Source organism: Diadema antillarum, unplaced genomic scaffold (genome assembly GCF_040938485.1).
Source record: "Diadema antillarum isolate AM-2024a unplaced genomic scaffold, OU_Dant_1.0 seq00000304_RagTag, whole genome shotgun sequence".
NCBI lineage: Eukaryota > Metazoa > Echinodermata > Echinoidea > Diadematoida > Diadematidae > Diadema > Diadema antillarum.
In genome coordinates, this window is record NW_027271327.1 from 134,746 (window position 1) to 160,795 (window position 26,050).

The following is a 26,050-nucleotide window of genomic DNA, read 5'->3' on the forward strand; positions in this document are numbered from 1 at the left end:
TAGGAGAGCATGTACTTTAACTTCGACTTTGACCCTTTCATAAGTTTACGCACTTGAGTAATTTTCAAGGTATGGAGAAAAAGTGCAATTTCTGTATTGAACAGTAAATTGTTATCATTTTCATCTGGTCTTTGATTCATAAGAGAATCACTGTCAGGCAGAACATACATAAATATGTACTAAGTTTAGAGATTACTTGAGCCGCTTCCGAGATATGGAGAAAGTAGTAAGTTCAGCACTTTCACTTGATCTTTGACGATTTGACCTTTGAACTTCTTGGCAAAAAAAAATCCCAGAGAATCTCTAGTGGGTAATATACATGCATACATTAAGTTAAAAAAAAAATAATCCTGCTGGCATTGCATAAATATAAGGGAAATAGTAAAATTTCGAAGTATTGCCCTTGACCTTTGACCCCTGACCTTTGACCCCATGAACCCCCAATTCCCTAGCTAACTACTGCCAGTCAGTACATGCATGTATACTTTGTTCCATAAAGATACTTTGAACAATTTCCAAGATACAGAGAAAAAAGTGAAATTTTAACATTTTACTTGACCTTTTGACCTTTGACCTTTTGACCTCATGACCCCAAACTTTCACCAAAGAATCTTAATTGGGTAATACATGTACACACTAAGTTTCAAGAAAATATCTTCAGGCAATGCATAGATATGGGGGAAATAGTGCAATTTTAAGCATTTGACCTTGACCTTTTGACCTTTGACCTTGAGCATGTGCACCCAAAAGTTGATAGGCACAACTTCACCCCCTAATACACATACATGCCAAGTTTCATTAGGATACCTCAAAAGGTTTTGATAGTTACCCTGTCCACAAAATTCATTACGGACGGACGGAAGGACGGACGGACGGACGGACGGACAACCCGAAAACATAATGCCTCCGGCACCACTTCGTGGCGGAGGCATAAAAATCAATAATCCTGCATTATGACTTGAGAGAATGCATTTCTACCTTTGTAATAGATGCTGCACACCTGTTTAATTTAAAGACAGTTGAGCCATTTCTGTCTCATTTTTTTTTTCTGCTTCAAGATAGTACAAATTGTACATTCTTGATATCATTCTCGGGCGGAAAAAAAAGTGTCTTTTTTATACAATGTACATTATGTACAGTCTACATAAATTAAATTCTTTGGTGTAGATATTCCACACTGGACATCATTATGTCAGTTAGCCTTACCGAAAGTTGTTTATTAAAAGTGTTTATAAAATGGGTTAAAGAATGTAGCCAATTGGAAGCGCTGAAATGAGTCACGTGTGCATGCATCAATTTCTCACTAACATGCGCGGCCTGACGTCACAATGTTTACACTAGCAGTGCGCACTCAATCAGTTGTTACAAGTGCATCGCGCGCTACTATACATGCTGTCAATCCTGTAAACAACTTCTAGTTCGGGCTGCCGGCCGGCCTTTCTTGCGTGCATAACATGTGTGGCGTACGTATACTCTTATACATTTTACGTACAGTACTTTCAAGTATATGTGCGGGATTTCCGAGTGCGACGTGTGTAAATGTTTGGGACGAACATCTTCGGACATCTTGACTCTTTGACTGGTATTGACCCACAAAGGTACATGAAAAATGCTGTTAGTTTTCGACCCATTTTATAAAACAAATGATGCACAGGATTATTTCGTGGCGTCAGTGGAGATGCAGCTCACTCTCGGGTATTTACAATGTAGTGCAACATGCACTCGGCTTCGCCTCGTGCATGTTTCACAATTGTAAATACCCTCGAGTGTGCTACATCTCCACTAACGCACTCTATCCTGTGCATCATTTGTAGTATAAGAAAAGAAGAAAGCATCATATTGATGCGTGCTACCAATTAAAATTTGTATGTTGCAAAGAAAACAATCACACAATAGAAGTATTAAATTTGACACATCCCTGGCAAAGAGTTTTCACAAAGGTTCTGCTACCAATTTAATAATATTTGTATGTTGCAAAGAAAACAATCACACAATAGAAGTATTAAATTTGACACATCCCTTGCAAAGCGTTTTCACAAAGCTTTTGTAAGGGTAGCGCACAACACTATTCAAAGCTGGAAGATGACTTCTAGGGATGAAATCATGTCTCTTCATGTTATTTGATACATGTCTTGTATGTTCACTCGATACTCTGGCTGTAATATGTTCAGGAGGAATACAATCCTGCTTCAAAGAAATTCACCTGGTTAAGCTGTCTTCAAATGGAATGAATAATGGGATGTTATTCCAAGGCCACTATTCTTTCTTCGCAACTCCAGAAGCTGGCTGGGGCAAAGGGGAATTCGCAATTCGCACTGAACAGGAGTTACAGGTCATTGACTTGTCATACTTGGAGTGGCCTTTGAATCTTGAGAGCTCAACTCTATATTAGTCTCCCCCACACAGACCCATTTTACCAAAAGTCAGGGCATCAGATAGCATATGCCAGGCAAGTGGATGCCATGTTCAAGATCAAGTAGGCGGTGTGCATGCCTATGGAATTCGGCAGTAAGCACCACACGAGTGTGGAAATAGAGTGAGAAGATTCAAATGTCTGTACAGTGTACAGTGTATCTATCAGCCAACCTCTGGGATTTTGATTTTTTTGGTACCGACTTTCTGCATTTGGTTCTCAATGATACAACTCCAGTGGCAAAAGTGGGCTGTACAAGAGTTAAAAAACAAAGTCCCTAGGTTTAACTCTATGAAGAGAAAAAATACTGAATATTATGCAGATGAGAGACACAAACATAGGGCCTATTTATTCTGTATCGAGTACTCTCAAACAAGTTAAGTTTAAAGTGGCAGTCACTCCAACATTTGTTTGTGTAAATGTTAGCAAGAGAAATGCTAAGGAAAAAAAAAATGAGATTATGGTTGAATATTTTGACTTGTGCTATGATGACATTAAGACAATGAAATAGTCCATGGAGGGCTAAAAAATTTTGAAAAAAAAAAGTGGGCTGCATGTCTTTAGACTAGGCGCCTAGCACAGTCCCCACAGAATGAACGTAGTCATAAGTACAGCTCTGTAAGTGGAAAATAAATGTGGCAGACAAGGTAATTTGCTTGGTGCACCAAAGTCGTTGCAGGAGAAGCACTGATTGATTGTAATTTTGATCTGCGTAATCAACGGCACCAGCACAAAAAAGTATGTTGTACATGCTGCAAGCTGCAAGGAGAAGCCCATAATCAGGAAGCCAAATTCAGCTGCACTCTTGGCTCTAATCACTAATCTCGGGCAACCGCCAAATTGTTTTGATCCTTTCGCACTTTCGAGGAAGCTGTGCCTTCAGACAGAACCAGCAAACAAGCAAGCAAAAACAACAGAACAAAAAAGAGACAAGTACATAATCAGTGAGGGGGGGGGGGGGGGTGTTGGAAGGAAATGTAGGCTTGTTCGGCAACATTCATTTGGTAGCCCAGCTTCCAGCTTAGGGGAGTATTTTCACCCCCTTCCCCTTCTAACATATCCCTCTCTGGAGCTACAGATTTGTACGTATCATGTACAATTGTAGGTCTAAATATGTTGCCCACGGACTGAAAGACTTTAAAGGTAGGGAATCCCATTTGCATGCCTTAAATGAAGAGTTGTATAAATACAGTGGTATGTTGAAGAGAGTATCATTTTAGAAACTCCCATAAAGTATTGAAAGTGGAAGGTAACATTTAGTACATTTTTATTGACCGTTAGATTTTAAATTGAATTTTTTTCGGGGCTCACCATAAATTCCAGTACATTACTAGGGTACCTTTGCAGACCCATGCACTGCATGTGTGTCCATCATGTACTGGTATATTTTGTGAAGAAAGTTCATCAAAACTTACAAACATTTCTATATACATTCTTGCCACACACTCTATATGTTTATACATCAGCTCTTATACTTTTAGATTTGTGTTTATAGATAAAAAATACAGAAGACTGCAACAAAAAGGCTTAAGTGTGGCTGACACACAGAACTACTGAGTAGTTGAGTTTTGTGCATTATTGAAATTGTAGATAATTGTTGACTTCCAAATTTCTCAGCAGTGGCCTAAACAAGTCCCCTGAGGTTCATATCTAATGTTTTGCTGCATTTTGGGAGGTCTGTAAAAGATATCCCCTACCTTTAAAGCCTCTACTTGCAACATTCACCTGTCTCATTCATACTACAGAGAAAGGCTGTACCATATGAATGAATCACTCTTAAAAAGAAATAAAAGTGAGGTTTCTTCTCTGTCCATTGCATGTAGGCCTATATAACGTACCCATTTAACCTGCAAAACAGACCCGCAACATGTACAATACTGCCTACAAGTTGTACACTATGCATCATCACTGAGCACAGGGAAACCCCTTTTTCCATACACACACACACACACACACACAAATTGATTCTTTTTTTCTTTTTTTTTTGTAGTCCTTGGGTATCAAAGACTGATTGCGATTTCGGCAGAAATGGGTCAAGTCCGTATGGCAACCTTCCCCACCACAGAATCAAGAATTCTTTAATCCACAGCTAGCTGTTCTGGATACTTCTTTTAACTGCATAAAATAAACTAGGAAACAGCCTCTGTTTCTGAAAATCTCCCTTAATATATTTTAATGTAGATTGTGCATGGGCACCATATCAAGTAGCCAAATCAATGAGTTCCTGGAAAGACTGATATTCATCCGACACGCTTTGCAGTTTCGAGGGAAAAGAGCTATGTTCCGGAAATTGACACAACAAAATGTTGAACACTAGCATACAGACCGTCGTTTCTGTCTGTGAATCTTTCCAGACTACCAGACATGATACGGATGTACATTGTATTACCATCCTCTTTATGTACACGTGTATGCATGCGCAGTATACATATTACAATTATAGAGTATGATGTCTTTCAGAGTTGGGAAGTGCTAAAAATCAGGAAGTGAATAATGTTGCGTTTGGGGTATGCAAAGGGAGGAGGGGGTTACCTACATTTGTGCATAATGTGACACAGTTTATAATTACCCACGCCGATGAAAATCGGCAGGGGGTTATGTAAAGGGTTCCGTATGTTTGTTTGTTTGTTTGTTTTTTTTTGTTTTTTTTGTTTGTTTGTTTGTTTGTTTGTTTGTTTGTTTGTTTGTTTGTGTACAAGATAACAAGAGAACGGGTAAACGGATTTGCCCGAAATGTTCAGGGAATGTTTGGATAATGACAGGAAAGAATCGATTAGATTTTGGTGATAATCGGTTGACCCTTGCAAATTCTGTGTGACCTTGAAGTTTTGACCCCATGGTATAGTGACCATTCCGAAAATTTCCCGTTTCTCACTTTGCGATTTTCCGCTACCATACGAAGACATAAACTCCCCAACGATCCGACTTCGCTGCTCAAATGTTCGTAAGAATTCCGAAATTTACGTTTAGGCCTATTTGAGGGACTATGTCCTTCTAGATTTATGAAAGTTCGTTCTCCGTCATCACAAACTGGCCCGTATTTTGATGATTTTTCAAATTAACATTGATTGTTTTTTTCGTTGGAGGAGCATTTTGCTCGGTCGCAGTCACACTGCACGATATGCGTGCTCAATGTCAATGCGTGTGCAAGGCCGCTGAAAATGCATCGTGCTCTACACTGTTGGTGCAAAATTGCACCGGGGACGTTGCGGCGCTCGTTGGTGGCCGAATACTGGTGCAGTAGACATTTGCATTCAACCCTTGCATTGAATAATTCCCGTAGACACTAATCATAGGGGTAATTGCCTAGGGGGTACGTAAATTTTGTTTTTCTTTTTTGCTTTTGTGGATACCATCAAAGATCGTACACTCATACGACCTTTGATATTTGATGATTTTTCAAATTAACATTGATTGTTTTTTTCGTTGGAGGAGCATTTTGCTCGGTCGCAGTCACACTGCACGATATGCGTGCTCAATGTCAATGCGCGTGCAAGGCCGCTGAAAATGCATCGCGCTCTACACTGTTGGTGCAAAATTGCACCGGGGACGTTGCGGCGCTCGTTGGTGGCCGAATACTGGTGCAGTAGACATTTGCATTCAACCCTTGCATTGAATAATTCCCGTAGACACTAATCATAGGGGTAATTGCCTAGGGGGTACGTAAATTTTGTTTTTCTTTTTTGCTTTTGTGGATACCATCAAAGATCGTACACTCATACGACCTTTGATATCATCACACTCTCGGCTTGCTATAATCAAAATATCCCGCAAGAAAACGGCGTATTTCTCGATTTTTAGCGCTTTTTCCGTGACCCGTCGCGTAGACAATACTCTTAAAACTGGACTTAATTCGCGCGCGCTTGGAAAAGTTCCGATTCTGCACTTTTGACGGTGGAATTTGGGATTTTCGATGGATTTTTGGAGGAGACTTAAGGACTTTCCTGTACGTGAATGAGTGTTAATACCGTATGTGTAATTATGTGATTTGCGTGTGATGTGACTGTAGAACCAAAGATCGTACACTTCAGTGTACGATCTTTGGTAGAACTCACTGGCTGGTGATAAAGCACACTGGCAATTAAGTGGCCGAATTCTGGTAGATGACCGAATGCACATTATGTTTACCCCGACTTTGTACTTAGGCGTGGGTCTGCCGCCTTTGACGGCCCCTCTCTAGTTTAAAATGAAACAACATCATAATTCTAGTACAATGTCATCCTTTTTGTTAAGAAAGACTCTATCCTGGAGAATCATAGATAGAATGTGTAGAAGTCTGTGAAGGCACAAATATCTTGTAGTTTCTACCAGACAATGAGAATACATTGTACATATTGTATGCACATCCCGTGCACCAGAGGACACTGTTGTGTGGCTTCTTCAAGCTTCAACCATAAATTATCATACTCCCACGTACTAAAGGGTGTCTTTAGGCATAATTACGACTTTGGACAGGAACTTATGTCTGTCTAGCAGCAAGTCTGGATTTTTGTTTTCATTAAAGGACAAGTTCACCTTCATAGACATGTGGGTTGAGTGAATGCAGCAATATTAGTAGAACACATCAGTGAAAGTTTGAGGAAAATCCGACAATCCGTTCAAAAGTTATGAATTTTTGAAGTTTCTGCTCAGTCACGGCTGGATGAAAAGACTACTATAGCTTGTGATGTCACATGAGTACAATGACCCGATAAAGAAAGTATAAAGAAAATTTACCTTATTTTCACTTTTCTCACATAACAAAAAAGCACATGACTTCTCTCTTTCAGAAGACAAGGGGAATAATATTATCCTTAACATACATGATCAGTAACAAGTCCAAGAAATGTGCACTTTATTCAAAAAGTAAAATTTTGTGAAATTCTCTTTATATTTTCATTATATCGTTGTACGCATGTGACATCACACACTGCAGTAGTCTTCTCATCCAGCAGTAATTGCGCAGATCCAACTGGTACTTAAAAAATTCATAACTTTTGAAGGGATTGTCAGATTTTCCTCAAACTTTCATTGATGTGTTCTACTAATTTTGTTGCATTCACTCAATCCACATGTACATGACGGTGAACTTGTCCTTTAATTCAACATACAGTTTGTAGTCACCCACATCAGGTTTTCTTTGGACTGGATAAAAGGTAATGAATACAACATGTAATGGTATCTTTTCCAAGGTAGCTTCTGGGTAAAATTTTATTGAGATCAACATCTATCATAGCGGAATGAAAAAAAAAAAAAATGGAATACCAGTAACTAATCATAATGCCATTACTTGTGAAAACATGTGAAATGTTGCACGAATATTTCATTGGGCCAGTACCAAGTTTCAGTATGATTCCCACCTGGAAATACAACTGTATGTAAAACTTGGGCCTGTGATACCAACTGCTGCATGCTGCCACCACCTGGAAATCAACCTCCGTAAGGACTTTCCTGGAATCCCCTGTCAACTCATCTTCCTTGGCCCCTGTTTCTGTTCCTCTCTATATTTACATCCTCTTTCTAATTAAATCCATAACACCTGTCATAAAAAAACTCTGGGTAAACATCCTCCTGTCATATTAACTCTACTTACATTTGAACACTTTATCTCAAGTGACAGATAAAAAGGGTTGATGCTGAATGTGTAAAATGACACATTCTTGGAACAAACCCATCAATGTACTATGCACTTTAAATGGATGCTCTTGAATTTGAAGACTTCTTAGTCTTCGGCAGAAAACAGTCCATGCATGTAGATTTTATTACTGGTTTAATTTACACAAAATTATTGATTATGGACGGATGGAAGGACGGCGGGACAGACGAAAGGACAGATGGACAGCACAAAAACATGCCTCCGTCAACACTTCATGACAGAGGCATAAAAACCAAAATCAGGCTAGACCAATTTTGGCACTTGCAATGCCTATCACCAGAGTTCACCATTTTTTGTTTTGTTTTGTTGGGTTGTTTTTTTTTTTTGTATCTAAACACAAAAATTAAATGTGTTTGCATTCAAAGGTTGCAAAACTTACAGGTTGCAAAAACTAATCTTCAAAATCTGTTAATTTTGGGTATATGTGAACAGAACTTGTGTGCATTGAAAATTTTCAGATGATCAAGCCAACTTCCAGGGGAGTCTATGGGCATGAGGGGGTGGCAAACTCTCACAATAAGGTGAGGTCAGTTTTGAGCAGAGGTGTACGCACTTTGCTATTCCTGGAAAATCACAGAACCTGAGTTGAGGTCATCCAGACAAGGATATTGCTAAAACCGTATTCTTGGCAGTACATATATGCATTCACTTGACCCAGACTTTATTTACCAATTGACAGAACCTTTCACTAGTTACATTGTAGTTCCTCTGTGCGTACAATGATAGCGTGTGTGTTCATTTAATTTTTAGTATCAATGTTTCGCCTTCATGTATTGCATTATATAAAATTCCTTGAACCACTCATTTGATTTCTGTGTAACAATGGACACACATGAAATGTCTAATTTTTGGTTGTGTGTAGTAATTCAATTTGAAGAAAAAAAAAGACTCATCTACTTTTGTACGATTATATGTAAAATTATGTAAATTTGATGAAATAAAACAAAAGATTTAGTGAGGAAAAAAGTGTGCATGAGTGCATGTGTGTGCATGAAAGTATGCTTGAAGGAAAATATGTGACCGCGCACCACAACACGAACAAAAAGTCACACACACTGATTTTGTGTGAGGACTAAACACAGGTGAAATGGGTCAACCTATAATACCGATCTTGACTCTTTAATGTTTTCTGAAAGAGCAAGTCTCCTTCTACATTGTGCTAAGATTTGGGATCATAAAACGGACAGGAAAGAGTGTTTTTTAGCAGTTTATCTTGAACACTTTTTGGAAGAATAGTGTGATTAGGTGTGTTTTTAGAGTCCCCTTTTCATTTCTTAAAAACCTTGTACACACTCTTCACTTTCAACTCTAATAACTTTTGAAAGGATGACGCTGCTGCTTTGAAGGTTGGCATCAATTATGAACAGAATGTGTTAATAAGGCACGCTCAATTTTAGTTTAATCTTATAATCCCTTCATTGTTGTTACTCTGATGGTTTACATCCTGTTTTTTGTCCCATTCATTGCACAGTCAGCATGGCTTGGTAAAGATTTAGCGCTTGAATAGACATTGTACTTCAGAGCTTCTTTTCTCAGTTCACACTTTTTCTGAGTGTGTTTTCTTTACAATATTTAGATAGGTTTAGGAGAGTCCATTTGACTTGATTTATACATCATTTTAAAGCTTAAGGTCTGCTCTTTTAGAATATGCTCTTAACTAAAATTTCATGTCTGGCGACTTTCTGTGCGTTTTGTGATGCACGGTCACATATAAATCCTAGTTTGTAGAATTTTTCACACACTTTTTGGGTGTTTGAAGAGAAAGAAGTTGGATACACTGCTTCAGTCAGAAATTATTGAATTAAATGAAGTAGAGTAGAATTCTCATCAAATTGATGGTATATGTACATGTATGTGGCATGGGTATGTTCTTGTCACAATGTACTGGGTAGAGGAGAAATAAACTTCATCACTTACTTCATGAAGTACAGGTGTAATAACAAACACAATTCCACACAAGTTTGTGGTACACACATGGGGTGTATCCATTTTGTATGTTCAGAACACAATGTGCCTGAATATACATCATTGTTTAATAGTCACCACACCCAATCCATTGAATCTTAACTTCATTATACGTTTTGTGTACATTGCCTGTCCAGGGAATAATTTTCCAACTCAAATTTGATTAGCAATTTCAGCTGATGAACAATATTTTAAATGTTATCCTGTACACTTCTATGGAAGAAAACTGCTACGCAAAAGTTAGTTTGTGTAGCAGTGTTGTAAAAATGCATAGCAGATTGCGATGCGATACCAGGAAAATTATTCCCTGCTGTCATTTTGGGATGGACTAGATCACAAAAAACTGAACAGACTGTGAAGTGTGTTGCAGAACATTACCTATGTGCAGTGTTACATGACGAAAGGGGAAACACAAAACATCACTAGGTATGGCTCTATTTGTGATTGGACCATTCCATCTCAAGGACATTGGCCTTTGCCCGTGAATAATGGAACACTATGTCCACACAGACCGCTGTATTATTTTTCGGCATCCACACCGCTTTGGCAAATACACCTTTTTCTTTTCCTTGTCGGGCAACGCAATGCAAATTATTGCAATGCGCAAACATACATGCTCAGATGCTCACATGATCAGCAAGTATAGTGTATAATGTGCCCTTTGCCATTGCCTATCAAAGTTCATATATGCCAGGCATAGACTTTACAGATGGCTGGCAATATGAACAAGACCAAAAAGAGCAGCTCATGTCTGGATCGTCTAATCCAAAAATCAGAAGATTCTGCCAAAATATCTCGACCACTATTAGATCAATTACAAGATTGATATACAGAGCGATCCAGCACAGCAATACTCAGCAAAAATTAAAACACAAACCATCCCACTTTTAACAAAACTCAACAAACCCCTCCCCCTCCCCCATACTACCATAGTTACTACCCCCCCCCCCCCAACATATTCTCACCACACACACATACATTTTAAATATGCACAGTCGACACCTACAACACACCTACAACTCTTACACACTCATACCTGGTCTCCCTCAATCCTTGTGTACCTATACACTTTGTACTTGTAGGTGTATCACCATAACACTCATACACAATGATAATGACACTGACACTGACAAAGACACTAATACTAAAACAGACACAAACACTGTAAACTGTGTTGTACGTGTACACACTCATACCTATGCAAGAAGGTTGGTGTTGGTCTTCCACAGTCCTTGTTTCCCTACAAGTGTATCATCATGGCACCCCCCCCCCACACACACATACATACATACACACACACACACACACACACACTGACACTGACACCTACTCTATTATTAAACCACGGAGGTAGAAAAGAGATCTCTTTTCTACCTCCATGATTAAACACACATCCAATTTTTATACTCATACCTAGAAGCAAGATGGTTGGTGTTGGTCTTCCACAGTCCTTGTTTCAGTACAAGTGTATCATCATGGTGCCCCCCCCCCCTCCACACACACACACGCTGATACTGACACTAACACTAACACTGACACTGACACTAACACACATCAAATTCTTATACACTCATACCTAGATGCAAGATGGTCGGTGTTGATCTTCCACAGTCCTCGTTTCCCTATGAGTGTATCATCATGGCGCTCCTCCCCCCCCCCCCCCCAACACACACTGACACTAACACTAACACTAACACTAACACTAAACACATATCCCATTCTTATACACTCATACCTATGCAAGATGGTTGGTGCTGGTCTCCCTCAGTCCTTGTTTCCCTACAAGAGTATCACCATGGCACCCATACGATATCATCCATGTTGTAATCTGTGCCAAGAAGATAAACAGATGGAAAACACACATAGTATACATTGTATTACAAAAGATGCCACATCACACTTACTTTCAAATCCAGCATGCAGCTTTCAAGCCAAAACATGACTCAGTGTTACGGAATTAAGATGATAACCGAGGTACACTACAACTGTGATACATCTGCTACACAACTGCGATGCCAGAATATGTCGAGCAAACTCTTACACTGGACACGCAATACATGTACATTTTATGGGTTTCCAGCTTATTTCAAACTAATTTTAACAGCAAACAAAGGGAAACTGAAATGTACATTGTACTCTATTTGTAAGTGAATAATTGAGCTAAGAAAGAAGACTCCAACCGATGGACTCCTGTTTTCTTTGCTCAATTATTAACATACAATTTTAAAAGAATGAAATTACATGTATGTGTACACTGCAAATGTATGAAGTTTTACAATAAATAACTGCATATTACCACAGAATGAATGCTACAATCTTTTCTCCAGTGTACACTGTTGTTGTTTGCAAATGAAATGTAATCATCAAGAATAGCTTCACTTGAAGTGAAAAACAACACATTTATGCACATAAAACATGCTGTACTACCTACACATAGAGTTCAAGTTCATGTATTTTCAACTTCTCATAAAAATAGGTTTGCACAGAGAAAAAGAAAAAATCATAATGGTATTCTAAAAGTAATGTATTGAAGGTGGAAGGGAATTGACTACTGATAAACTGCACATAATGACAAATGTAACTGTTGACAGAAGTCAAATACAGTGTAATTCACACTAGTCAGAAAGATATGATCTGTTGTTTACAAGCAAAGACAACTTCAGACAAAGGGAAGTATTATACAGTAACAAATGAACCCCACCCCCAACAACAACAACAACAACAACAAAGCCTACATAATGCATACTAGGAATACTGAGTCATAATTTTTTTGACAACAGTTTCCTGTTAGCTTCAATTCAACAGTCTTTTCAAATGGTACAAGCAGGGCTGCCCACTAGCCGATTTTTTTACTGGTCAGACCTGTCTGTCAGACCAGTAGGTATCCAATTTTTCCATTCTTTACTGGTCCGAAAATAATTTTTATTGGTCAGGGACCGTAGAACCAGTGCCAGTGTGCAGCATTGGGTGAAAATGATGATATGCATCATTACAATGTATAGTTAATGTGCAAACGGTGATCCTTAACTTCGAGGACAAGCTCATATTATGTATGGGGCATCACATGTCACATGATCTCTTTTGTCACGAAATGACAATTTCGTGACGAAATTGTTTTTCGTTGACTAGTGACATAAATTTCATCACGAAATGACAATTCTGTCAATCACTGATGAAATTGATGATGTCACTTGTGAACGAAAAAACAATTTCGTCACGAAATGACTGATTTTGTGACGAAAGAGACCATGCAACACTTGGCGCCCCATACTAAACTCAAGCTTATCCTCGAAGTTAAGGATCACCGTCTGAATGTAACTATTGTTTCATGTGCGAATCTTTATCATTCCAGGTCAACTGTATATAATATTAGATTTACAAACAGAGCTCTGCGGTTATCTGTAGTGAGAATCACTACAGAAAGTTTGTCTCAGTTTTCTCGTCTGATAATACTACAATATAGAGATTGAATATAATTATAATCAGCGAATGTCATATCCAATTTTATCAATACCACAAGTTTATTTCCCTCCCCAAGACTTCTAAAATATGCTCTATATTTATATATTTCTTGGTCTTTTGATTAAAGTTTTGTGGCTCCACGACAGGTTCTACCTGATTTCCTGTCTCTAATCAATTTGGGTCATATGATATGTCCCAGCGCATTCTGTCCAGATTCATTCCTATCATAAACTTGGAGCACATACTGAACAGGCTTTGAATGCACGGATATTACTGGGCAATATTCATGCACTATGCTCCCTATATTGCTGATTATCCAGGAACATCAAAATCAATTTTTACCAACTTCACCCACCATCCTCGGCTCATTTTTTGCCATTACATTGAGAATGAGATGTTAAAACAATAATTTCTTCATCTCCTCAATCTGTTCCTCATCATCATCCTTTTTTTTGGGGGGGGGGGGGGGGGGGGGGGGAGATGATATTCTGTATTTTTCTATCACAATTGCAATATTACCTAAGCTGACTTCAGACTAAAATTAAATGAGTTGGAAGTCAGCACACCTATTCAATTAAATTCAGTTCAGCTCAATTCAATTCAATTGTCGTCCAAATGTGGAATGTCTTTTGCCAGACATGATTACCTCATTTGAGAAATCACGTCAAATGCACACATCACTGGTATAGCCTTGCCTTTTAAATGCAAACTACATGTAAGTGAATTCTAACAAAATCTGTGGGCTAAATATAATAACAATGCTCAAGTTTGGAAATCTGGTTTCGCAAATGTCAACATCCCATGAATACCTTTGACCTTGAATACTGTAAAATGAGGAATGTTCGCGTGCATCTTAATTTCGTGAATTTCTCGAGCGCCAAAATTCACGAAATTAAAATGCACGCGAAAGTTCTTGCCTACACAATATGCACTGGATGCCGGTGGCAATTCACGAAAATTTCATGCTGCGAGAACGGCTGTCGGCTTCAATTCGCGAAATTTTCATGCCGCGAATATATCATGTTTTACAGTACTGAATATAATAGCTTTGACCTTGACTTACAATTCTAACCTGTCACTTTAGGCCTGCCATTGTTGATCACTGAGTCTTACCCAGGAATATTATTAACGGATATAAATGATACAATGTACCCTGCCTACCAAAGTACAGTTTATACCATCACAAGACATTCTCAGATGAAATTACAGCTAAAACATATATTTTCAGCCCAAGTTTGGTGTTCTTGAGGAATTTTGCCAAAATCTAATTACTAATTCCTCAAGTGGTATAACTGGGTATAAAGACATCAAGAAAATCCATTATGATAACACTTAACAGTACTTGGGGCTGACAGAGGGATGGATGGACACCCTAAAGATACAATGGCCTTCACATGAAATACATAATAAATGCTCTGTTGCAATAACCTCTGAGTTACGATGACTTTTGATGGGGCTAAAGGATGTAGGCCTACACTACACTGTAGTAGCCGTCAACCCAAACATGACCTGTACATGATTTCTTTGCACAATCTCATGGGTGAGAACTTTGTGAGTTCATGAAATCATTATCTCAGCTACCAGCATAATCTGCATTGTGGTTTCAACTAATACCACCATAATAGTAAAAACCTGAGAAAGTTTGGAATTCATCAACCTTCTTTAATCTTCTTGTGCAAATTTTAATGATACTTGTACCATTCTGTGCATCTGATTTCAATGCATTCATAGAATCTATTCTGAACTTGGTGTGAAATTGCACTTCAATAGTATAATTTAGCTTTTTTTTCTCAATATCATGCCTCAATGATTCTTTCAACTCCGATCGTCATCGTCGTCCTCCTCCTCCTCACGATGGGGAAAAAAAAGGTTCACAAGTCAAAAGAGAGTTAATTGATGGTTTTGTTAGTAACTGATCAGTCAGCTTGCTGACTTCATTGCAAGGAATTATATTATCTTTCAAAAAGCTTGTGTCAAGTTGTGCGGTTTATCACGTTTTGCACATAGGCCTACATTTACACCCCAATTCCAGCTTGAACATAATCTTTAAGTGTACTGAACTGCCTGTGCTCTCGGTATACGGTAGAAAGGTTTACGACTATCGATGCTAATTTCTTGGTCGCCGCTGATATGTCTATTAATTTTCAAAGAATCAGTCTAATGAGTATGCACTCAGCTAGGTATGACCGCTCCTACTGCTGTGAGCATCAGCATTCTGACCCATCAGCATTCCCTACCACCTCTCCTTTCCTCCCCTCCCGCTCCCCTCCCCCTCCCCCCCCCCCCCCCCCCCATCCCGTCCCCTCCTATGCGAAGTGAGTGATCAGCGCCTAGAGCGGGGCATTCACAGCAGCCCAGTAAAAACAACTGAGACATGACTCATCTACCTCAGACTATTGAATATGACAGCATCGGAGGGTCAGGCTCTGACAGTACAACACAACGCCAGCCATTCCTTGCTCTCCCCTCAGGCGGCTTACGATTTAACGGTTGTCGCCCCCACTTCTGAAACATTGCTGGGGTCTCTTTCGAACAACCAAAAAAAAAAAAAAAATGCCCTCAATGTAGCATAAAATGGCCGCTTATCTGGTCAACACACCATAACAGTTCATTCATAGCCAGATTAGCATTAGTCATTACCTTTTGTACGACCTGCCCTCTGAAGGTACAGTAATTGTCCACATTACAATGAAATTCACTCAACAATCACTGTAATTTAAACACACCAATTCTTCTTCACAGAAGGCAGCTTGATCTAAACTTTAATTCAAATGTGTATCAGTAGGAAAGCAATTAAAAAAAAAAGAAATTCAAAAAAGAATGAAACAAACAAATTTGCATATTTGAATACAAATATCTCTTTCAACAGTGTGATCAGCATTGTGCACCAAATCACAAGAAATCCAGCGACTATTTCAAAATTATTGCAACTGTGAGTTGAGAAATAGCATGATAATCTGCCGATCCATACTAACTCTACCCTAATAACACCCCCCCCCCAAATACACACACACACACACACACACACACACACACGCAAACATGAAAAAAAGCATATTCCATAGACAGATAATATTGCAATGATTAAAGAATAATGCTCCATTCAATAAAAGAGTCAGTGGGATGTGGTCCTAAGACTAGACACAAAAGAAATCCTCTCAGTTTTACTACTTTATACAATGAAAGTGGTACCTGTACATGCCCTGTATTCTACATTGTAGATCTACGATACTGGTATTTGGAGGCTTTCCCAACACAGGAAGAAGGTAGGCCCTACATGTACAGCTCATGCCCTGCTCACTGAGAAAAACCTGTGGCCACTTACTCACCAGTTCTGTGGCTCTTACCAGCCTCCATGGAAGTCATTCCGAGATAAAAAGCCATTGTTTGGCTTCCCCAGAAAGCCTTCCGTTCATGAGAAATTTAAATTGCATACAAAGAAGGCTCTAGGTATCTAGCATATGAACAGAACATTGTCCATATGTACCACCTTACATGTTGCTTTGTGCCCTAATCACCAATAACAGAAATTCTTCCTCTCAGAATTTGAATGTGTTGACCCATCACATCCTGGGGTAATTTTGCTGCAGAATTATAATCACCTTTTCCTCTTCAAACTGGCAATTCTAAATTTTACTGCAGAAGACTGTAAAAGTAGAAATTGTAGTGTGAGGAATTTTTTGCACTCAGCCAGAGAAAATTTAATAATTTCCTGTGTTTTTAATTCCCTAGAATGAAAGAGATTCAAACCATTATTACAAATCACACACAAAAATATTTGAGCACTTTTCTTTTTGCAGTAGTTTCAGTTGCACAGAATGCACGAAAATTTCCACTTTTACAGTATACCTATAATACTTTCTATGTTTATGATTGGAGAATGATGATGTAGAACTGGCTATTGACATGCATATGAATCTGTACGAAATGAGAAAAATATAGAAATTTGTGACTTTTGCAGAGAAGGGGGGACTTAAATCTTCTATATACAGTATAAAATGTGTTGTCAATTAAAGACCAAAAAAATATTTCGGAAATCAGAAGAAAGGTTTTGCAAATTTTGAAAATGAACAACAAAGGACTAGATGACAGGAAGTTGTCTGGTTGAAACTACAGCGAATGTGCATGCGTTGACTTCTGTAGCACATTGTACTAAATTCTGAGGGGGAGTTCGCTGCTCTTTACATGGTGTCAGTAACAGCATGATGCCTCTCAAGTGTCAGTATTCTTGGAAATTGTGGAAGAAAGACACTCAACACTATGTTTGGGAAATGTTATTCCAATTAGGTCCCTTGTATAAATATTCCCCATGATGCGTTTTATTTGCACACGGTCTCTTCTTTGTTTGCACCGTTCAAGGATAGTTCACAATAATTCACGAGTTTTGATCTGATTACATGTTGTAACTGATTTGCCTTGCCTTGAGAAACAAATAGCAAAGGCTTCTCCAATAACCTCCTCCCCCCCCCCCCCCCTTTCATGGTTTTTATTGACTTACAACATGCTGCACTTCACAATGGCTAGCAACGCTGTAAAATCTAGATAGTGGGCAAAAGATGAAGCATACATGTATTATTGGTTTCCATGTATGACTTCTAAAATAGATATCAATGATACATTCGGCAAGCACAATAACAGACGTTACAATTGGTTTCAAATCACAAAATTGTACTAGTGTGGATGTTTTATATGGTTCTTCAAGCCAGTATAAAATGAATTCTGAGCTAGCAATTTCTGCATTTTTTTTTTTTTGTGTGGTCTCTTTATCTCCCATCCAGACTGTATGCTGCTAACAAGGCTGTTTATATAATGACTCATACCACAGGGATACGTCACACAGTCGCCTGCCTTTTTCTGTCCACTTGTGACTTCCAGAGAGGTGCAACAAAGAGCAAAGACCAGGAAGAAAGAATAGAAAGTAACCCATTGTGTTTTCTAATGTGTGAACCGCGGAAGGTCATGTCAACACGACAAAATCCCTCAAAGCACACACACACACACGAAACCATCCTGCAAACTTTAATAACATTACCATGATACATTTCGTGTAGTTTATGTTTGGATACTAAATCTTAAAAGGAAACCGAAATCCAAAGATGAATGTGGATTGGGTGAAGGCAGCAATATTAGTGCAACACATTAGTGAAAGTTTGAGGTGAATCAGATTTACGTGTAATCAATTCAAAAGTTGTGAATTTCAAAAGTTTTGGTGCCATCATCACTGGATGAAGGAGACTAACAACAGTTTATGAAATCATTATGCACAACACATAGAAAAAATATCAACATATTTTTTATTAGTCCAGCATAATACTGAGGAGCACTTAACTTACCCCTTTCAGAAAACAGGGGGATTAATTATCCTTTACATACATCGTCATGTACACATGTACATTTGTATGTCAGTACCCAAGTCGATGGAATGTGTACTTTTCATGAAAAATGAAATTTTGAGGAATTTTCCTTTTAAAGGGACAATACCACTAATAGATACTATTCATACTGACAAACAGCAATACAGGTTTTTTTTTAATTCTTTAATAGATGGTTGGATAATGGAAACTTTATTTAAAGAAATGCACATTATGAACTGTTCCAGTTACCCACAGACATACCTGTATATGGGACTATGAGACTGGTACATGGGTAAATGGTACAAAGGTTACCAGATAGGTACAGTGTATTCATGCCAACAAAAATCTTTGGAATTTGGTCAGACCTCTTGTCTCTATCTCACTGAGATAGTTTGTGTTTGTGTGGTTTACATGAGCAGTTTGTTTCTACTTACAAAACTATTTTTAGAAATGATCACACTTTTCTATTTTTCTTCTGCATGCCAGTCAGGTGCGATGAATCAGGAAAAATCAATGACTGTGCAGAATTAATTTCATTAAATGCACACACAGTTTGGCAACAACATCCCCAGCATTGCAATGGGATGCATACAATTGTAATATCGTCCAACTTATTTATGTGGCACATTTCATACACTACTTTTTCCAAAGCGCAAATTGTGGGTGAGATTTTACATTTACTGTACGTGCCTACTGCAGCCACCTATCTTTCATTACTGCTGAGAGTATTCTATACGCTCAGGAGCAACATGAGTGCCCCCTGAAATTCGCCAATTGTTATTTCTATCTAATCTCCACATGCTTCAACTTGGAGCAGACTTTATCACGCTCCTACTCTCTAATGCTCATATTACTCCCCATCACATACCTCTGGAGGTACGATGTCATTTGCACGGTTCACATGAAGTTCAGAAGTATTGGCATCGCACTTGTATGGGCATAAACTTTATATTCATGCCTAGCTTAAATAAGTGAACAAGATACAGTCAATGAGCCTACAGTGACTGTTTTGAATTCAACATGAACTCACCGCTAAAAGATCTGGGCGCAGCTTTTTAAAGCCAGCACATCGTTGTGATTCAAGAGCCCATGGATTCCGCTCCCTACCTAGTGGTCTATTCAGCTGATCTGTATTCGGTGAGCGAAAATTGGACGCGAGCGAAATGCCATTTGCCAACCTAATGTTCTCTTTCGGCTTGCCCTCATATTTACCAGACGGGGTCTCACTGCCAAGGTACATGTACATTGTACATGCATGTCTGCTGACAAGTCATGGAAGTGTCTGAAATTCCCAAACAGGGCCAGAATCGGGCTCATGAATCCTGACAAGATACGTGTACCGGCTATAAAGTAGCAAGGATTACGGTCCCAAATATACCCATATGATTACAGCTTCTACACAGTGTGTGCTTATCAATATAACATATTATATGGAGTTTCCACAATGGAATGATTTGCACAGATTCCTACTGTGCCTACACACAGGTTTCAGAATACTGTACATTCAACATAGATACAGTGTCAGCAAAGTGGCAGAGGAAGATAAACAAGGTTTTAGGGTTTGTTTTGGTGTGAAAATAAAGTATAGACATAGGTTTACTAATTCTAGCTCAGTGCATCATTGTGCAAAATTTCAATTCTACACTGTACATTTACCATGACTCTTGAAGAGATTGTATCAAGTACCGTACTTCATGTTAAAACATGTCTGTTCAGATAAAGCACTGCAGGGGTAGTTTTGCATGCAAAATCATGCAAGTAAAGAAAAGTAACATTTGTTCAGCATAAATGTCAGTGAGACGTTCAACATCAGTATTTTATGGAAGGTAAAAAACAAAATGAAACTTGTGTAGCATTTGTTCATTCACTTATTATACAACTTTGATGCCACAAATTACTTTTTCAGAATACATACCCATTTGGCAGGACGTCAACTGCTAACATGACCATTAATTCACACTCCCACTGAATGTTGTACCCACTGAACAGTATTAACTCTGAATGATGTTCAACTGGTCTTGAATGTGCTTACAAAGAATATCTTTGCTGTAATCAATGTACAGTGTATTTTCCACTGGACTTTCAAACAATAAGGCAATTTTTCCCATGAGACTTACTCAGAGAGCTGTAATTATGCTCCACTATTTGCCTGTGCATTTATATTTATAGCATAGCACCTTCTAATTTTCCTTACCTCAATTAGGTTATAGAATGATGGCAAGGGGACAGTCTTGCCCGCTGATTTGCTACTCTACTAATTAGTTATTTTTGGAGCAACCACACTCGCCAATCAATAATTTGGGGAGTTTCCTAGTCCTCCGATCTCTTGGGTTATAAACAATCAGGTGATAAATGATTTAAGGGGTGAGCCAACTTTGAACACCACCTTTCGATGGAGTACACCTGCACTACTGTTTCTGTGTGTATCTTTGGGCATGTATTGTATCAAAGCTATAATATCTCACAATTATGGAAAAGGGGAATGAGTGCAAGCACAGGCCAGAAACTCATTATGTGTAATGTCACAACGTGCACAAGATATGAGGCAAAGATTAAAAAAGTTAGCAGATCATGAAACCAAGTCATCAACAGTAGACAAGCAACAGAAGCTCAGAAAAAGCATAATGCAATGCATCTCTTTTGTAATGTTCATATGCGATATATTTCGCAGTCATTTTTATATTGTAAACTAGTTCATGTGAGTCAATAGAGCTTTTCTGTAATGTACACGATGTATGAAAATTCATGGAAGTTTGTTTTCCTACAGTCTAGTGAATGAACCATTCTATTTACCTGCCACCTCCATTTAAGTTTCATAAACAGGAATACACTTTAGTATTCATTAGTTGTTGCTATGTGGGGCAAGCCTCCGGCAAGCTCTGTGGTTGTTACAGCAATCTTTTGTAAACAAAGCCTGCATAGAATTTGAATACACGACAGAAATGGTCCAAATTTATCTTTGAGAAATTCACAACACAACGACGACACATTGCCTTATGGCACATGAGTGCGTTGTGTGCTTCACACATGAGTAGTTACCAACACCTGCACAAAATGCCTGCACATTGCAGGCAGACCTCATCATTGCTTGCACACAATCCGTAGGGACCTACTGACAAACGAGATTCACACACTGCGTAATGTTCCAGTGCAGAGCACATCTGTTTCAATCCGCACAAGGAAAGAATAACAAACACTGTATTTCATAAAGGAAAGTTTCTCGCAGACGTAGTAAGTGTCATGGCAATTCTGGGTGATGAGGTACAATTTGTGTGACATCTATCTGCCTACATATTACACATAGCGAGCACATTCATGAAACTCATTCCATAGTAGAATGTGCCCTGCACAATCAACATTTTACCACCTGAACTAACATACAATCATCTCATACAACATTTATACAGCACACTAGCGTCTCACTGACGCCTGCCACTGACCCATACTGTAGCTGCACAGTGCAAATGCACTAAAAGCTTTGCTATCATGGCATGACTCGGACATGGTGCTTGTATCAACAATTCATTCTTTCGCTTGGTCTTGAAATGATTAAAAGAATAAATCATGTAACTTGCAGCTGAGTAAAGCATGCAACTACCTTCTCACAGACGGATACTGCTATAAAATTTGCTTCCTGAGAAAGAATTGTCCTCCTCAATTTCAGTCCTTGGTTGTGGTTCAGGGCAAATTTAACCACTTGTGAAATTCCTGATTTGCTGCATGGAAATATGCAAAATATACAACATAATACTCACAGCATTTATTACTGCAACCTCTTTCCTCCCATTCCATAACCATCTGCTTTGTTTTCAGCTGTTCCGAAGAGCAGGTAAAATAATAAAAACAATAACCCAAAACTGAGAAATGGTTGAATAATGGCTCCATATATGGTGATCCCATGCCAAAGGAGACAATGAGTGTGTTTATGAGCTTTGTTCTCGCTCTTGCTCTCTCTCTCTCTAATACATCATGACTTCCAGGAAAAGCCAGAGGAGGTACAACGGGGTACTATGCCTTAAAGGGATGGTTTAGTTTTGGTTGAGATGGGAATTCCGGTTTTAACTTTTTGTGAGATAATTAGAAAACACTTATTATTCTTAAACATTAAAGCGCATACAATTCTGGGAGGAATGAAATGTTTATTTGATGACAATCAGGTTGGAAATGGCCGAGATATAAGCAAAACAAAGAGGTCCTAACAAAAAGTACAGTTGTAGGTCCTACCTTTCATTAGGACTTCTTTGTTTTACTTTTTTTTTATATCTCTGCCATTCCAAAACTGATCTTCATCAAATACACTTTAAATTCCTCTTAGAATTGTATGCTCTTTAACATTTGATATATTCAAGTGGTTTCTAATTATCTCACAAAAATCTAACACCTGAATCTCTATCTAAACCAAAACTATACCACCCTTTGCTTTGTCTCTGCAATTCACCACAAAACAATCGACATGAGAGCAAATTGCATTGTAATCTCAAACAATATAACACACATTTGTGTGCATTCGTTGAAAAAAAAAATCTCCCTATAGCAAAACATGGTTGGAATATTAGCAACATGCAATATCATTGGGTATGTGTATCAACTCACTTCTGGTGCAGAATTGATGGTTCCCAAACAACTTCAGGGAGTTTTTGGCAGTTGATAAACACAGAGCTGTTTTGATTATAGGGTTAGAAATGCATAAACTGAAATGGTCAAAAAAAGTGCAACCACAACATTTGAGCCAGGAACATATTTCTACAGAGTTGATAAATGCAAAGTCCTTTTGAAATGCATCGATAACTTGGACCTGCCGACCAATCAATAACTCACCATTGGTAAAATTTGGTTCCTCAAATAGTACTTTACTGTCTATATTGATCATTTTTTGTTGATTCGGTCACAATATTGGTTTTAATGTAAACTGCCATGAAATCGCTACACGTCCATTGCGTGAAATAAGCAATTTGAAACACATATGCACATGCACTAGCTGGTCCAGCACCTGTTTATGAGCATCGAAGACATAACCCCAGGGCGCTCTGTTGTGAATTGTGGAAAGAGGATGAATGAAGAAAACATCTTCCCAAGACCATGGGAACAGTCTGGATATGTGCGAGTTTACCATGGGCTACATTGTACAGTGTATAAAGTTTATAACAAATGTATATTAGTATACAATTTTGTATAATATATACAATTTTGTATAAATGCCAGCCTATTGCTGGTGAAATATGCACTTTTAAAGTTGCCTATTAAAAGTTATGCTGTTTCTTAAAAATGCGAATAGGGATATATGCTATTCATTTAATAAGCGCGCTCCCACAGAATAGACAGAGGGTTACTTCTAATGGTAAAAAGTGAACTGACCAAGGGGGCCCGAAAGGGGGGGCTGCCCATACATGTCCCAACTTCAGATAAGAAGCCCACCATGAAGAGACAGATACCATTGGTCTAACCAGGGGTGTGTTTGTGGATATAAATTATGCTAATGAGGACTGGCATCTTGCATTGCTTGTGTGCCTCTGTGTGTGTGTGTGCTACAGTGTAAATTGTGTCAATTATTGTTAAAATCTAAATAGAAAGACAAGACAAAACACTATCTACTTTCTCGGGGTTACTTTATTTGGAGTTTACTTGGATGTAGAGACGTAAAGCGATGCTTATTTGCCCCTCCAGGTTTCACTATCCCTCTGATATGGGCTGTACCTTTTTTTAGTATTAATAAAAGAAGGCCCATTTTTAAGGTATGAATTCATGTTTTATTAACCTGTCCCTTCTGCAATTCTCTCCAGTCTCAGAACCTTTAAAAGGTCCCCAAACGAGATTCTTTGTCAAATGTTCTGTGATATTCAACGAATGAATATTAGTTCAATCGGGCTGTTCTTGTCTCCTCAGAATATTACTTAGGTCTTTAACCCGTAGAGGACGGTTTGATTTTGCTACATCACACATTTCCCATAGAAGCTTGCCCGAGTATACTCCGGACTCGTCCTCAACGGGATAAGTCCATACATTTTCAGTTCATGTAGCATGTCAATTTATAAATTTATCTAAAGTAAACGGCTACCATTTACGAGAAGAGCCAATCATCCATTTCTTCATGCCTCTTCAGCTCTCAGAGACTCTTCAGCTCTCAGAGACTCAGGACTACACAGAGTAGACTTCTAGGCCTATACCCTCACCAGCACCAAATGGTCGTCAAGAAATGCAAAAAGTAACAATTATTGTCCCATACGGTCGTAACTCATAGATTATTCCTGTAAAGATAAAGCTACCATTATACCATGATGATGAAGAAAAAGGGGAAAATGCAACTAAAATTTGCAAGAGGGTCAAGTTTGACTCCAGGCCAGACCAACAGCATGCATGGCATTGCCATTGAACTTTGAAGGTTTGATCTGAGATCAATCACAAAAATACAATGCTGCAATTTCGTTACCGACCGGTACCTACAGTCAGTATCACCATGATTCGTTTACACAGAAACGACAATTCAATTCAGCAGCACCATGCCCAATCGCGTTTAGCGTACAGGTCTCCGACTATGCAGCCAGACGATTCGGCACGATAGCGAACAATGAACGTATGGCAGCACAGGGGTCAAACGCTACACCCGAATGAATGAAGGCGATCCGGCGAGTGATTCCCACCACAATCAACAGACGATTTCTGTTACCATTTGATACCATTGTACACACGATACTGAGTATTCATTTGACATATTTCAAACTGCTCAAACACAAGTTACTCACCCTTTCATGACAGTCAGTTCGAAAATGTCCACAATATCTTACTTCAGTAGCTCTCCACAGTGTCTCGATAGCAACTGCATTGCTCAGAACAATTCCCCATACATTTCTACCAACTTTTGTTGCACCCGACCCGTATACCGACCGCGGTGAGGTACAATAAGTGTACGTGCCACAATCGAATCGTGTGTATGATACCCGTGCATCATATCGCTGGCATGCATACACATACAATATACAGGAAGTTAGGTGACGTTTAAATCACGTGACAGGCAACGAGTACTGGGTCTACCTGGTCGGATACTAGTACCAGGTAAAAAGACGTTATTTTATGCCAAGTGATGAAATGAAGTTCATATAGAAGATGTCCAGATGACATGTGAAAATAAGGATGACCAAATTCGGAGCGAAGATGAATGTAAACAATAAGGCGTTATCACGGAAGTGAGCATATTTGTCAGTAGTCAGCAGATTTCGCAACTGA

General features: G+C 38.7%; 1 protein-coding gene across 1 annotated transcript in view; it reads right to left on the bottom strand.

Moving 5' to 3' along the window:
• Positions 1-25,704, bottom strand: part of LOC139730377 (DCN1-like protein 3) — a 51,421-nt gene extending 25,717 nt beyond the window's left edge. The window contains exons 1-2 of the mRNA XM_071641242.1: positions 25,570-25,704; positions 11,749-11,841 (exon numbers count right to left, since the gene is read on the bottom strand). The gene's annotated coding sequence lies outside the window, so the exon portion shown is untranslated. The remainder of the gene's footprint in view (positions 1-11,748; positions 11,842-25,569) is intronic.
• Positions 25,705-26,050: the final 346 nt, after the last annotated feature.